This window comes from Crinia signifera, unplaced genomic scaffold (assembly GCF_055691185.1).
Source record: "Crinia signifera unplaced genomic scaffold, ASM5569118v1 HAP2_SCAFFOLD_84, whole genome shotgun sequence".
Taxonomy (NCBI): domain Eukaryota; kingdom Metazoa; phylum Chordata; class Amphibia; order Anura; family Myobatrachidae; genus Crinia; species Crinia signifera.
Window position 1 is genome coordinate 644,354 of NW_028142752.1, and position 17,167 is coordinate 661,520.

General features: G+C 45.7%; 1 pseudogene across 1 annotated transcript; it reads left to right on the forward strand.

Annotated features, from left to right (window-relative positions):
* The first annotated feature begins 1,273 nt into the window (after nucleotides 1-1,273).
* Nucleotides 1,274-16,908, forward strand: LOC146056604 (myeloid-associated differentiation marker homolog; annotated as a pseudogene). The gene is made up of 2 exons (XR_014469367.1): nucleotides 1,274-1,381; nucleotides 13,905-16,908. The product of XR_014469367.1 is annotated as a myeloid-associated differentiation marker homolog (transcript).
* Nucleotides 16,909-17,167: the final 259 nt, after the last annotated feature.

The window sequence follows — 17,167 nt, forward strand, 5'->3', positions numbered from 1 at the left end:
TGCTTTTGGGAGTGAAAGCCGGAACCGGTGCAGGAAATGTTATAACACTTGATTGGGGTGTGAAAACTGGATCTGGCGAATAACTTGTCCATATGCAGCTATGTGCCTGGAGGGTAAAAGCTGGAACCTGTGAATGAAATGTTCCCACCTTGGCAAGGTGCTTGGGAGGGGTTGAAGCCTGAACCGACGTATGAGATATTCTGGCTGCGACGAGGTGCTTTTGGGGTGAAAGTTGGAACCGGCGCAATAAATGTTCTGGCCGCGGCGTGGTGTTTGGGGGTGAAAGCCGGAAGCGGCGCATGAAATGTTCCGGACGCGTTGAGGTGCTTTGGAAAGGTGCCAGATCCGGAGCATGAGATTGTCATGCTTTTGCGATGGCCTTGACGGCGGGTGAAAGCCTAAACTGGCGCATGAGATGTTCCAGGCACTGGCCCTTATTCTGGTTGGTGCGGTCGAGCCGCATATGCGGCTCCGACCGCACCAGACGAATCCCCGCCCACCATACGGTTCGCCACGGCCGTCCGTACACGGACGGCTGGCGAACCGCACGAAAATGGTGGAGGCGTACGCCTCCACCATGCTGGGAGCTGCCCCCTGCATTCGATGGTCGACGACCATCGAAGGCAGGACCGCACGCCGCGGCAGCTCCCGCAAGCTGAGACCACACGGACAATCGTCCGTGTGGTAGCTTGTATGGGGGCTGAAAGCTGACATCCGCCGACGTCAGCTTTCCGCCCCCATGAGTGGCGTCATGCCCTCATTACCATGCGTACGCCCCGCGTTTGCATGGGAACGCCCATGAAACGCGGGGCGTATACATAGGGAAATGAGGGACTGAAGCCCCTCACGCCCCTATACGCCCCCTTTGCGGCGTCTAATTTTTTTAAACGGAGATTTCCCCTGCACATGCGCAGAGTGACCTCTGCGCATGTGCAGAGAGAAAACATCGGCGGTACGGCCGCATGCGGGCCGTACCGCTTCAATCTGAATAAGGGCCACTGTGAGGTGCTTTGGGGGGTGATAGTCCCTGACAGCTCCTCAAGACTGGCTGCTGCAGAGCACATACCTGGGGACCTGCTCAGTTTGTAAAACTGAGTAACGGGTCCACAGTTAAGGGTCTAATATGTGCTGTAGCATGTATTTGCAATCACTGGGGCAGGAACTGATAAGGATGACTTGTGTTGTCTGTATAGTACTGCATTTATGTGTGTTACGATGTAAGACACATTATTAATAAATATGCATGTATGTCATGAACATATTATCGCGCCTCCTTCTTCTTTTTTTCAGGTAGACCTTCTCCACGAATGAATTGTGATGTCAACTACTTACCCAGCTACGTCTCTGGACTACTGTGACATAATTTCTTCCTGGCATACATGTATATTTATCAAATATGTATGGTCTTCCTTAAATTATGTTTAAAGTTTGATGAATTGAGGTCCTTATATTATTTTATGCAGACAGCGAGCCAAATCAGGGCTGATATCAGTGCGGGAGATAGCAGTGATATTGTCTGCATTGCTTTTTTATTGAATGTCAGTAATACTTTTTTCTACTGAAGTAGGTGAAAATAATAATTTTCACCTACTTTGGTAAAAAAAAAAAGTGATAATTTATAGGCCCCATATACCACTTTCACACCGCTGTACCCTTTCACATTTTTTTTTTTTTTTAAATTCCTTTTTATTCAATTTCTTATGCATTAAAAAACAAAACAATAACAATACATAAACATTCCACATTACATATACATCTAACAATAATATGACGAACTCACTTACTAACAATACACAAGACTTGCCCGCTCCCAACCCTCCCCTTCTTCCGTTCCCATGCCCTACTCCACTGTCTGTCTCCTCCCTATATGTACCCCTGTACCTCGCCTCCCCCGTATCTCTTTTGTTGGGACCTCGCTTAGCTATATGGATTCCGATGTCTACCTTTTCTCTTGCGCCCGCTTCAAATAGGTTTTAATATATATTTTTTTTTTTTTTTAACTGGTTTTGACCTGGTATTAGAATGTTCAACCTATTGTTACCCTGCTTCTAGATCCGGCTGGTTATTTATCCTCTCCCTGTGCATCTAACTTCCATTTCTCTATATGCTTATTCGTAGTCAACAATCTACCCCCATTTTTTTTTTTTTTTTTTTTTTTTTTTTATTATATATCTATATATTTTTTTTTTTTTTTTTTTTTTTTAACTTTACTTTGTGTATATATATATGTGCCTTTTCATGTGTTATTATCTAATCTACACAGATTTCAAATTATCTATTTATGTGATTTTATTATTATATTATTCCATTTCATATTACATTATTATTTTACCCATTTACTCCAAACTTTATTAAATTTATTTATCGTGTTCCTGTGCATGTGTACATATTTTTCGTGGGTAACTGTGTATTCAACCAGCCTTTTCCAGCCTTCGAACTCAGGGCCCTTGTCTGCCAGCCAAGTCCTGGCAATCATCACCTTGGCCAGGGCACATAGATTACTGATGAAGGGATGATCCTCTCTTCCTGTATTTCCTTCCCCCATCATACTCAGTAGACAGCATCTAGGCGTCAGGCTCTCTCTATTGACCCCCAAATCCACCAAAGCTTGTTTTACTTTCTCCCAAAAATCCTGCACTACTGGGCACTCCCAAATCAGGTGAAAGAATGAGCCCTCCGCTCTTTTGCACTTTGGGCAGATGTCCGAGGCCCTTCCACCAATCTTCCTGAGTCTTGTCATCGTTAGGTATGCCCTATGTATCACAAACAGTTGTACTTGTTGAACTCTAGTTGAGTTTGTCGTTTTAGTTATTAAAGACAATACTCTGGCCCATTCCTCGCTCTCTATTGGTCCTATATCATTCTCCCATTTTCCCCTCAGGACATCCAACTCTCCCCCCTCCGACTGTATTAATTGATTATATATCCTTGATGTCAATTTTGATTTATTTACTGATTTAAGCAGTTTCTTTATAGGGGATGTCCCAAATTCTGGAGGGTTTCCCAGAAACTGGGACTCCAACGCACTTCTCAGTTGAAGGTATCTGAAGAAGTGCGTTGTAGGCACTGCGAACTCCTCCTGTAGTTGCCCAAATAGTTTAAGTACTCCCCCCTCATAAAGCTGACTCAACATGGTTACCCCGTACTGTTCCCATACCCTGGAAATTTGAAGATACCTTAACTCTTTCATTCCCTGGGGGTCGTTTAAGGGATGTTCTAAATCTACTTCAGTAAATTTCATCAACTTATTAGTTTCTCTCCATACTTTCACTGCTTGTGCCACCACTGGTGCATCCCCCTTTTTCAGTCGACCCTTTAATAGTTTATGCAAAGGGGTGGTCCCGCTCTCGCTCTGAGCTACCACCGCCCTTGTCCCCTCATTCATGCAGTTAGGGCCCATCCAGTCTGCAAGCAGTGCCAACTGACTTGCCATATAGTATAGTTTAAAATTAGGCAACGCTAATCCCCCCTCATCCCTCCCTCTCATCAATGTCTGTAATCGAATCTTGGGGCGTGCATTGTTCCAAATAAAGGTGGAAAGTATACTATTTATTTTTCTAAAGAACGGGTCTGGCACATATTGTGGGGCCTGTTGCAATACATACAAGAACTTGGGGAGCACAATCATTTTTATCATGTTAACTCTGCCTGTACTGGTTAATGGTAATTTCTGCCATATTTTAATTTTTTTGTTTAAGTATGATATTAAAGGGTCCAAATTCAGCGCCTTGAACTCGGCGGGATCGCGGGATATCCATATCCCCAAATACTTAAATGATTGTACCCACTTAAGTGGCGTATCCACTAGTGGGGTTCCGGAGTCCCCCGGTCTCACCGACAAGACGCTGGATTTGTTCCAGTTTACTCTAAACCCGGAATGGTCCCCGAATCTCCTGATCTCCTCCATCACTATTGGGCCTGCCTTCTCCCCATTGGACAAAAATAACAGCAAGTCATCGGCGTATAGTGCCACTGTGTCTGTTGTAGTACCCGTCTTAAATCCCACTATCTCTGGATGACCTCGCAGGACACAAGCCAAGGGCTCGATGGCCAGTGCAAACAGGGACGGTGACAGAGGGCACCCCTGTCTCGTCCCTCTGTAGAGTGCAAATGAATTTGACACATGCCCATTTATGGCCATTCTAGCACTTGGAGCTGTATAGAGCATCTGCACCCATTTTGTAAATTTTGGGCCAATCCCCATTACCCGCATTACCTCCCATAGGTACTGCCACTCGATAGCGTCAAACGCTTTGACCGCATCGAGCGACATTGCCACCGGCAGGGAATCCGCTGCATGTGGCATTTGTAAGTGGGTATACAATTTGCGCAGGTTAATTGATGTTGATTTACCTGGCATGAAGCCGGTTTGGTCGATGTGGACTATTTTACCAATATGTTTATTCAATCTTGCTGCTAAGACCTTGGCAATAATTTTTGCTTCTGTAACTATAAGAGAAATTGGTCTGTATGACTCCATAAGTAACGGGTCTTTTTCTGCCTTTAGCAAAACGATTATTTTTGCTTCGGCCATTGAGTTGGGGAACCTATCGTTATTGTAACTTGCGTTAAATGTCTCCATTAATATAGGAGCCAATATTTCTACATATCGTTTGTAGATTTCGGCTGGGATGCCGTCTATGCCGGGGGATTTACCAGTTGGAAGGGAGCTGATTGCTGATTTTAGTTCTTGCAGGCTAAGTGGTTCCTCAAGCTCGGCCCTTGCAGCCTGTGGTAAAGTTGGTATATCTATTTTACCTAATAACTCCCTTGTTTCACTCTGACTATGTTTTGATCTAGACTCATAAATTCCCCTAAAGTAATCCCTGAAGGAGTTAACTATTTCCATATTCTCATGTAGCACCCTGCCAGACATGTCAGTAATTTTTATAATAGTGCTTGGGGGGCTATCTACTTGGGCTAGGTTCGCCAGGAATCTTCCAGTTCTATCTGAGGTCGCATAATTAATCTGGGAGCTATGGAGCATTAAGCTAGAATTTTCCTCCTTTATAGAGTTAAGCCATCTCTCCTGTGTCTCTAACCATTCTACCTTCGATATATCATCTCCCGTTGCTATATAATGTTTTTCCCGCTCTTCGCATTTCTCCTCTAGCTCTAGGGTCCTAGCTCTACTGGCCCTTTTGAGCTCACTGATGTCTTTTTTTAAGCCACCCCTCATGAATGCTTTAAAGCTGTCCCAGACCATCCCAGCCTGCGCTGTGCCTTTGTTTATCTCCCAGTATTCCAACCATCCCTCCTTTCTTTTTTCGTCATCTTTTAATTTACCTAACCACCTAGCGTCGAACTTCCAAAAAGAGTTCTCTCTGCCCCTGTGCTCCGCCAATTCCAACATGACTGGGGAATGATCCGATATTCCTCTATTTTTATATTCCGTTTTTACTACACTGGGCATCAGTCTGGTGGATAACAACATTAGGTCAATTCTTGAAAAGGCCTGGAAGGAGGCGGAGAAACATGAGAACTGTACCGTATCTGGATTTCTCTCTCTCCATGAGTCGACCAACCCCATGTTCTTAACAAAAGTATCAAATCCTCTATTACTTCTACCCCCTCCTGCTGGCGATCTACTCCACCTATCACGTTGAACATCCAGTATGTTATTAAAATCACCAGTACATATAACTGGGACGTCTGGTGCAGATGCCATGAACTCCAGTGCTTTTTTTAAGATTTCATAGGTGAATGGTGGTGGAATATAGATCGCCAACAGGAGCAGTGGCTTCGCGTTTATTACACAGTCAAGGAAAATATAACGCCCCAACGGGTCTATCCTGTTCCGCTTACACACAAAGGGAAGGTTTTTTTTTACCAATATTGATACCCCCCTAGATGATGTAGTGAACGGGGCGTGATAGGTCCAGCCCACCCACGGTCTATTCAGAGATCTTAACGTACTACCAGCTAGGTGGGTTTCCATCAAGCATGTTATATCAGCATTATATTGCTTAATTTGTTTCATAACCAACGATCTTTTAATTTTGTTATTTATGCCCCTAATGTTCCATGATATAATTACCACCATTCTAGGTCACCTTCTATGTCTTGTACTTTTATGGTTCCCCTTCTCACTGGGTGATACACCTCAGAACAGGGCAGACCCTGCCTTCCTCTATTCATCATCCTCACAGACAAATTAACCATCAGACAGCCAGGACATGGCATATACATAACAAAAGAAAAATACCAAACAAAACAATCCCTATGGGGAAAAAACAGTACATTTGCATATCGCACTTACAACAATAGATACGCCCCTTAGGACCAGATAGGGCTCCCCGCCCTCCTGGGCCAGTGTAGGCCTCATGATTTTTAAACTCCAAAGTAAAAGATTATTGGCTAGTGACCAACATCTGAGTGCCTCCACGGCCCCCGAGGGGCAAGAAGACCATCCAGGGACCAGCGTATCAGGGTACCCCATTTTCATCTGATTAATCGGCATGGAAGTCCAGCAAAGGTTATTGGGCAGTCCTGGGCAAGTACAAACAACATCTAAACATACAACTTCCCTTCCCCTCTCCCACCCACCCCCCACCCTGTATACCAATCCCCCCACGGCATACTTAATCCCCTAACAGAAATCCCGTTCCCCGTTCCTTGAGGCTCCTACTCTTTTTTTGGCTCACCATAAGGCGGTGAGCCCCCTAGACCCTTCTTAAAGTATTTTAATATTGCTTATGCTTTACTGGTCGCCAACTGGTGGACCCCCGGTACCCATTTATCAATCCAGGCTGCGGCCTCGTTAGCGGTCTGGAAGAAAAAGGTTTCCCCCTCAGCCATTATTCTCAATTTTGCCGGAAAGACCATTGAATATTTGACCCCTTTTTCCCGGAGTCTTTTCTTAACCTCGATAAATTTAGCCCTATCTTTCTGTATCTCTACAGCAAAATCCGGGAAAATTGAGATTCTTGCTCCGTTATGTTCTAGCGGGCCTTTTAGCCTTGCTAGCCGGAGAACTGTGTCCCGATCCTGAAAATTTAAGAACTTGATGATAACAGTTCGTGGCGGGGCTCCCGGGGGTAGTGGTCTGAAGGGGACCCTATGGGCTCTTTCGATCATGAAAACCTTTGAAAAGGATTCGCTGCCAAGCTTCCCCTTTATCCAATCCTCCATGAACGAAATTACATCTGCGCCCTCCTCTCGTTCAGGAAGCCCAACCAGCCTCACATTGTTCCTCCGCAGTCTCCCCTCCATGTCAGACATTTTGTGTTTAATGTCCCGTACCTGGTCTGACAGGATATTAACTTTAGACACCAGAGTGTTATTACTATCTTCTAAGTTGGAAACCCGCGATTCAGCCTCTTTGATTTGATCTTTAACCTCCTTTATATCCTGTTTCATAGAGCTTATGTCTGATTGAATGTCCCCCATTTTCTCTGTCAGGCGCTGCTCACTGCCACTAATGGCCTCCAGTACTTGCTGTAACGTGATTTCAGGAGGGTCCTGGGGGCTTTTTCCCTTTGTAGGGGTATTCTGGGGTGTCGCTGCTGGGGATTGTGTACTACTGTTTGCTTGCAGCCGGGCATATCTTTCTAACCGGGCTGCTGCAGCAGTTGCAGCCGCGTTGCCAGTTTTCCCCATAATTATGCTCTTTCCTTCCGTGGGGAAGAAGTGTCCCGGGGGGGCAAGGAAAAGAATAAAGAAAAAAGGGACCAAAAAGAGGGAGATTTCCAACACTCTTAGGTGTCTGCTAGGAGGAATTTTTCTCTCCTATATACAAGGGGTGTTGTTGGGGGGTAGGGCAGCCCTCTTGTTTGTGTCTGTCTTTAGGCACTGTGCGGACCCGTTGTGATTCCACTATCCACACCACGTTCTCTTCTGCCCGCACACCAATATACAGTCACAATAACAGGTCTTGTAAGGAGGTTTATATGCCCAGGCAAGCAATTTATATCCCACAAACTAGCAGAATTTCATAACACTTTGTGTAATGAATAAAGTTTTTTTTTTTTTTTTTGCCTTTACCTCTTCCAGCTGCGTCTTCCGAGTTCCCCACAGAATGAACAGTCTCTCCAGGAAAAGCGCCCACAGTTTCACAGGTTACCAAACCACTGTGCTGGATAGGTATATCTGCAGTGCAGTTCACCCCTTTTCAATGGCTGCGTGGGGTACAGGAAAGCCACTCTCACCAGCTCTACAGCCCCGTGCTGCCTTCTGTGCCTCCACTCCTCTTTACTGTTACTGTCCAGTCAGGGCACACTGGGCGGCTAATGGAAAGATGCCGATAGTGTGCTTCCACCCTCCTTGAACCCCGCTCGGCAAGGTGACAGTATCTGCTGCGTCTGTACAGTCTGCACAGTCTGCACAGTCAGGTGTGCTGGGGAGCCAGCGATGCTGCTAGGGAGACGCCGGCAGTGTTTTCTTCTCCCTCCTCGTGTCCTGCTCACTGACCAGACGGCGCGGGCTCAGCGCGTTACACTCTCCCGTCTGCCGCGTCTGCACAGTCAGGTGTGCTGGGGGAGCTAGTGATGCTGCTAGGGAGATGCCGGCAGTGTTTTCTTCTCCCTCCTCGTGTCCCGCTCGCTGAACAGACGGCGCGGGCTCAGCGCATTACACTCCCCCGTCTGCCGCGTCACTGCCGCGTCACTATTCAGCGCCCTGGCTCACGCTGACCTCAGTCCCGTTATGCTTCCTTCCTTAATTCCTTCCACCGCAGCAGCCCAGCGCCTCTGTCGGGATTTACACGCTCGGGTATGTACAGCACGCACTCCGGAGCTCAGGGAGCGGGGGGGTATGTCACCAGCTCAGCGGCCTTGCATACATCACAGGATGGAAGTCCAGGGAGCTCTCTCCCTTCACTGCCTCACTCCCGCCTCGCCGTGGCCACGCCTTTCACATTTGATTGGGGTGTGAAAACCTGAACCGGCGAATAGCTTGTTATGTACGCGGCTATGTGCCTGGAGGGTAAAAGCTGGAACCTGTGAATGAAATGTTCCCACCTTGGCAAGGTGCTTGGGGGGTAAAGCCGGAACCGACGGATGAGATGTTCTGGCCACGACGAGGTGCTTTTGGGAGTGAAAGCCAGAACCGACGCATGAGATGTTCTGGCCTGCGACGAGATGCTTTTGGGAATGAAAGCTGGAACCGACGCAGAAAATGTTCCGGCTGCGGCGTGATGGTTGGGGGGTGAAAGCCAAAAACAGAGCATGAGATGTTTCGGCCGCTGTGACGTACTTATTTTCTACAAAAGTAAGTGAAAATGATCAATTTCACCTACTTTGGTAGAAATGAAGTGATAATATATAGTCCCCATAAACCATTTTCACACCACTGTACCCTATCACACTTGATTGGGATGTGAAAACTGGATCCGGCAAATAACTTGTCCATATGCAGCTATGTGCCTGGAGGGTGAAAGCTGGAACCTGTGAATGAAATGTCACCGCCTTGGCAAGGTGCTTTTGTGGGTGAAACCTGGAACCGGCACAAGAAATGTTCCGGCGTGATGGTTGGGCAGTGAAAGCCGGAACCGGCGCATGAGATGTACCGACTGCTGCAAGGTACTTATTTTCTACAAAAGTAGGTGAAAATTCTTATTTTCACCTCCTTTGGTAAAAAAAAGTGATAATTTTTAGACCCCATATACCACTTTCACACCGCTGTACCCTTTCACATTCGATTGGGGTGTGAAAACCGGAATCTGGGAATAACTTGTACGCAGCTATGTGCCTGGAGGGTAAAATCTGGAACCTGTGATGAAATGTTCCTGACTTAGCAAGGTGCTTGGGGGTTGAAGCCGGAACCGACGGATGAGATGTTCTGGCCGTGACAAGGTGCTTTTGGAAGTGAAAGCTGGAACCGACGCATGAGATGTTCTGGCCGCGACGGTATGCTTTTGGGAGTGAAAGCCGGAACCGACGCATGAGATGTTCTGGCCTGCGACGAGATGCTTTTGGGAATGAAAGCTGGAACCGACGCAGAAAATGTTCCGGCTGCGGCGTGATGGTTGGGGGGTGAAAGCCAAAAACAGAGCATGAGATGTTTCGGCCGCTGTGACGTACTTATTTTCTACAAAAGTAAGTGAAAATGATCAATTTCACCTACTTTGGTAGAAATGAAGTGATAATATATAGTCCCCATAAACCACTTTCACACCACTGTACCCTATCACACTTGATTGGGATGTGAAAACTGGATCCGGCAAATAACTTGTCCATATGCAGCTATGTGCCTGGAGGGTGAAAGCTGGAACCTGTGAATGAAATGGTACTGCCTCGGCAAGGTGCTTTTGTGGGTGAAACCTGGAACCGGTGAAAGGAATGTTCCAGTAGCGGCATGGTGGTTTGGCGGTGAAAGCCGAAACCTGCGCATGAGATGTACCGGCTGCTGTGAGGTACTTATTTTCTACAAAAGTAGGTGAAAATTGTTATTTCCACCTTCTTTGGTAAAAAAAATGTGATCATTTATAGGCCCCATATATTATTTTCACACCGCTGTACCCTTTCACATTCGATTGGGGTGTGAAAATCGGAACCTGGGAATAATTTGTTCCATACACGGCTATGTGCCTGGAGGGTAAAAGCTGGAACCTGTGAATGAAATGTTCCCGACTTGGCAAGGTGCTTGGGGGGTTAAGCCGGAACCGACGGATGAGATGTTCTGGCCACGACGAGGTGCTTTTAGGAGTGAAAGCCAGAACCGACGCATGAGATGTTCTGGACGCGACGGGATGCTTTTGGGAGTGAAATCCGGAACCGACGCAGAAAATGTTCCGGCCACGGCGTAATGGTTATGGGGTGAAAGCCAAAAACGGAGCATGAGATGTTCCGGCCGCTGTGACGTACTTATTTTCTACAAAAGTAAGTGAAAATTATCATTTTCACCTACATTGGCAAAAATGAAGTGATAATATATAGGCCCCATATATCACTTTCACACCATTGTACCCTATCACACTTGATTGGGATGTGAAAACTGGATTCGGCGAATAACTTGTCCATACAGTATGTAGTTATTTGCCTGGAGGGTGAAAGCTGGAACCTGTGAATGAAATGTCAGTGCCTTGGCAAGGTGCTTGGGGGTAAAGCTGGAACCGACGGATGAGATGTTCTGGCCGCGGCGAGGTGTTTTTGGAATTGAAAGCTGGAACCGACGCATGAGATGTTCTGGACGCGACGGGATGCTTCTGGGAGTGAAAGCCGATACCGACGCAGAAAATGTTCTCGCCACGGCGTAATGGTTGGGGGATGAAAGCCAAAAACAGTATGAGATGTTCCAGCCACTGTGAGGTACTTATTTTCTATAAAATTATCATTTTCACCTACATTGGTAGAAATGAAGTTTCAGAGAAGCAGCGCTGGTGTCACAATAAATAGATTGAACAACTTTATGGTGAAAAAACAATTTATATCACAAAGATAAATAAAAACATTACATACATTTGCACATGACAATATCGCACAATAAAAATGTTAAAAAGAAGGTCTCACTCTTTGATTGGATATGGATCCGTAAGGGCCAATGCCCTATTGAGTATCAGTCCAGATTGGAAAGTGCACTTTACCAATGGTATATCTGCCGATTGGGAAGATGAATGGGGAAAAGATTTTGGGGGACAATTCACCGGTCCTCTCTATGTTCACGGATAGATGGTAGTAGCCGCTGGAGGAATCAATGGAGAAATGTCCATATTTTATCCCTTAAAGGACCTCTATTGGCTTTCAGAGAAATTGGTATTCAATACCCCATTTGGGTACCTCCCATATATGAAATTGCAGTGAATGTTGTAAGCACTGAAGGAGGGTGGGCAGGAATTCTCCAACCTGGACTAGGTTTGATAAAGGGGGGATGGCAGAACCTCTAACAGGTGGCTATGATGGTGTTGGCTCACCTGGAGGAAAAAGCTGCTGGTTGCCACTGGTCACTATTGTGGTGGAGAGTTATCAGTCCCACTTGAGGTATTTGATGAGGGACCACTGTCTCATACAGGTGGCTATGGATGGCGGGGCTCACCTGGAGTTCAGTGTCCTGTAGAGGTCTTGGAGGGTGGATCAGAGTTGAAATTCCCAAAAGTAGGCAGACGATGGACTGGATGGTAATATGGGTCCAATCTGTAGGAGTGAGAGGCTGCACCTGACGCGTTTCGCCACTAGCTTGTGGCTTTTTCAAAGGTGGCTTCTAGTGTGGTGGCTAGGGGTATATATACCCATACTAATGAGTAGCCAATTGACATTCAATCAGAGTAATAATACATTACAATCATAATTTCAATGTTTAATCATAAAGTAGGAGACAAACATACTGATATAGTAGGTATAATACCATAAAACATTTAATATTCCCAGTGGGTATCTGTTAAATCATGAAAATATATTGTGTTAATAATTATCACTTCCGGGTCAAAAGGTCACTTTGTTCCCCGCAAGTAACACAGTTATGGACAGAGGGGAGGACATTTGGTACTAAGATTGACAGTCTAGGTTGGAAAACGAGTCCTCAGTTAGCTGCCTCTGTGTTATTTTCTAAGAAAACGATATTCGTAAGCTTGGATTCATAGCGATATATGGGTGGAACGCATATGCGTTCCACCTGCCGAGAATGACTTCCCGCTTCCGCCGGAAGCTCAGTGGTTGTATTGGCCGGAATTCGGCCATATGACACGTGTACTAACACGTGGTCCGGGCTTGACAAGCCCTAATTTGTCTAGATGCGGTGACGCTGTATACCCGCGTCATCGCATCTTTAGGTGGTATGTTATGCGTCACTTCCGGGGGAGCGGAGCCAGTCGCCATAGAGATGGAATTTTTTTATCATGGATGGGTGCAGTATTAGAACTGCCCCTTTATTTGAACAAAAGCAACTTTATTTTAACACATGAATGTTACACTCGGATATCGTTTTCTACTATTAACCCCTGCCCATAGCGAAAAAAAAGTCATTATTTTTCTGGGGAGCATTATTAGTAAGCAATTTTGCATATATACACAGCAAGGTCATGGGGATGAAAATAAGTACAATAGGATTCAGTATTGAATCCCGGCGGTCGGGATCCCGGCGTTCAGAATCCCGACGCCGGAATCCCGACAGCCGAAATGCCGACAAGGGGGGGACGTGGATCGCCCCCCCTTGCGGGCTCGCTGCGCTCGCCACGCAGCGGGCCCGGTGCCACGCTACGCTCGGCACGCTATTTTATTCTCCCTCCAGGGGTGTCGTGGACATCCCAGGAGGGAGAAAGAGTCGGCATTTCGGCAGTCGGGATTCTATACGCCGGGATCCCGACCGCCGGGATCTTAACTGCATCCCGTACAATATATATAAAAAAAGGTAATAATATTTGATATGGTAGAGAGGGTAAATATATAGGACTTCACATATCATCTTATTATATATGGAAAGAGATGCACAAATAATAATAATAGAAAAATAAAAAAAAAATATATAAAAATATATACACATATATATCCAACATATAACCTAAATGGTATTTTATTATTTACAAAATAACGTTAATTGGTGGATGTATGAAGACATAATTTATACGGTATAATTTTTATATATATATATATATATATATATATATATAGCAGTACATTATGGAGAGACTCTTTTTATAGTTTATCACCATATAGCTTTTGTGGTGGTTTATCCAGGCTAATATTGTATTAAAAAAGGGGGGGGGGGGGTCCAAACTAATTTATACTAAAAGAGGGGGGGTCTTATCGATATTATATAAGGATTCTTTATATTGAAGAAGGCCCGCTGTTGTCCTTCATGGACATATTATTATCTTCGACACCTACACATAGTCATATGGTACAATCCATTAAATGATACAGAACCAGACAAGGAAAGCAATAATTGTTCTATAATACTATGTTTAATTCCATTGCCTCGTTGAGGCCTTTTTTAATACAATATTTGACATCCCTTTTTCTTTCTTTCCAAAGGTACAAGAACCATGCCAGTCCAACGCACGAAAATCGTGGTGGGCAACACCCACACCCTAAAGTCTCCAGTTGGGATTGTGCGCAATCTGGCAGCCATCGTTGCCTGCGTTACGTTCAGCTTGGTTGTGCACAGAGGAGGTTGGGGCAGTGGAACCGGAGACTTTTGCATGTTCTCCTGGTGCTTCTGTTTCGCTGTCACTATAATAATCCTTGTGGTGGAATTTACAGGGGTGCAAAACCGGATGCCAGTGTCTTGGAAAAACTTCCCCATCACTTTTGCTATGTTTGTGTGTTGATGTGCCTCTCTGCCACCGTTCTGAACCCACTGTTCTACTTGGAAGACAAAAGTTACGGCAGCGAGAGGCGCACCTACCAGATTGTGGCTGTAGTGTTTTCCTGTCTCACCACGCTGGCATATATCATTGAGGTGTCTTTAACAAGAGCCCAGCCGGGAGAAGTAACTGGATACATGGCAACTGTTCCTGGACTTTTAAAAGTTATAGAAAGCTTCATTGCCTGTGTTATTTTTGTCTTCATTTCAGATCCCCCACTGTACACCAAACATGATGCACTTAAGTGGTGCTTATCTGTTTACTGTATTTGTTTTATCCTGTCTGTTTTGGTGATTATTTTATGTGTCGGGGAATGTACCAGTTGGTTGCCCTGTACTTTTGAGAAGTCTCTCAGTGCCTACGTCCTCCTTTCTGTCCTGTTTTATGCTTCCGCCCTGATCATCTGGCCAATCTTCCAATTTGACTCAAAGTACAGGGGAACCACACAACGTCCAAATGAATGCAGTCGCTATTCAGGTCGGAGTGGATTATGTAATTGGGATAAATTAGTAGCCATTGCTGTTCTGACAGCTGCCAATCTCATAGCTTACATTATAGATCTTGTTTATTTTCGTCAGTGTATACTGATCTCTTAGGTTATTCATTCGACCATGTTCTGCTTGCTATTTGACCAAAACAGAATTAACCCTTTGAGTGCCAAGTGAATTTCTCAAAATAGGTATGAAAATGACCAAGCCAACATTGTTATTTATCATGATGGGCTGTAATGTTTACCTTATATAGGAAATAGAATCTTTTTTTTCACACAACATTTTTTATTTGAATTTTATATAACAATGAGAGCGAGGCGGATATTTTGAACATCACTCACAGAGATGTTGCCACTCAAAAGGTTAAAGGGAATATGTAATCCAGGATCATGACTGTCGGTCCGTCCTGACAGTCATGATCCTGGTCCGTTTGCATTTTGATCGACAGCAAATCGGCAGGCGGGATTCAACGTTGGTGAAAAAGGGGGCGTGTCCGCGTAAACGGCCATGGATTGTCGATATACGGCCATGATCGGGACAATCCACTTCCGTTATCGGCAGAACGGGCCTGACAGCTTTTAAAGTCGAGCTTGTTCTGCCATGATGCCTCTTCAATGCTGTCAGTAAAGACAACATTAATTAGGTATCCGCCGCTATTTCCCCCATCGGAAATAGCGGTGGAGGATTGCATATCCCCCTAAATCACTAGTCAGAGAACATACAGTTAAAAGTTCTATGCTTATTTATTCCTGTAACATTATGGGGGAAATTTACCAAAATGGATTCGTAAAAAATAGGTGTATTCGTAGGCAGAAATATACCTATCTTTTACACATTTGTATTTTCGGGATTTACAATCCCGAAAATACAACAATTCGTATTTCTAATGATGGAACATTCGTATTTGTATTTACAAATACGAATGTCTACACCATCGATAGAATACGACAGAAATCACCATTCAAAAGAATGGTGGTTCCTGATGTACTAAGCAGTCGTATTGATAATACAGCTGCTAATTGGCACACAAATACGACAGGAAAATACACCTTGCTTTCCCTGTCGTATTTGGCTTTAGCCTGCACGGATCAGTCAGATCCGTGCAGGCTTCAAATATTAAAAAAACGGCGTGGGGTCCCCCCCACAGCTGTAACCAGCACCAGGCTGAAAGAGCCGGGGCCAGTAATTAAAAATCAGGGAACCCGACAAATAGGGGTTCCCCGATTTTTAACAACCAGGCTCCAGGTCCGGGGCTGGTTCCCAAAATATGGGGGACAAAGTGACTAGGGGTCCCCCGTATTTTAAGAACCAGCCCCAGGCCAAACCGGCCAGCAGGGTAATGCCACAGCCGGGGGGAGACTTTTTATACAAGTCCCCCCGGCCAAAGCATTAACCCTACCGACCAGTCAGCCTGGCCAGGGGTCCTGGGGGAGTGGGGACCCCCCCAATAAGGGCCCCCCCCCTCCAGGACTTACCTGACCAGGCTGAAGCCTGGTGCTGTCCCCGATGCCCCTGGGCGGTGGGCATCGGGCTGATTCTGGTGTAAAAAATAGAAGAATAAACTATTGTTTTAAACTGTAGAACTATGAGTCCCAGCAAGCCTCCCCTGCAAGCTGGGACTTGGTGAACCACAAGTCCCAGCCTGCGGGGCATTAAATGGCCCGCTGGGTCTTGTAGTTCCACAGTAAAAAAAATAGTTAAATAAAAACACACTGACACCTGTAAAATAAAAGTTTAATACATACATTACACACACACTGATACTTACCTATCTTGATCCCGTAGGTAGGTCCCAGAGTCTTGATCCGGTGCCTTGTCCTGGTTCCGGATCCATGTCGCCATTCTTCTTCATGTCGATCTTCATGTCGGCGTCAGGTCCGGGTCCGAAGAAATCCATGGTGGACCTGTGGAAGGAAATCCAACTCACCCAGGTCCTTCATGGAAGTTCTTCTGGCTTGGTCCGACATTGTCCAGGCATTCTTACTTCTTCTTCCATCTTCTGGCTTCTTCTTTAAGCTGCCGGGCGACTCCAGCAAACTCCCCGTCTGTCAGAGCTGCAGCGATGTTTCCTCCTCGGTGTCTGGACTAAGAATGAATTCTAGCCAATCAGGAGCCGACTTTACTGGCTCCTGATTGGCCGCTGAGGTTTGGGCACAGTGCAACTCATACAGAAGGCAGAGGAGCACAAAAAAGTGTCTAAAAGGCAGATACTGTAGTGTTCATTCTAGCACCCGCTATCTTTGAAAACCCATGCAGTTCCTCTTCCTTGCCTGGGGTGTCGCTGTCTGCTGTGGTGTTTCTAGCACAGTTCGGGTTTGCATATCAGTGCACAGACCACACTGTGCTAGAAGCACTACAGCAGACAGCGACACCCCAGGCAGGGAAGAGGAACTGCACGGGTTTTCAAAGATAGCGGGTGCTAGAATGAACACTATCTGCC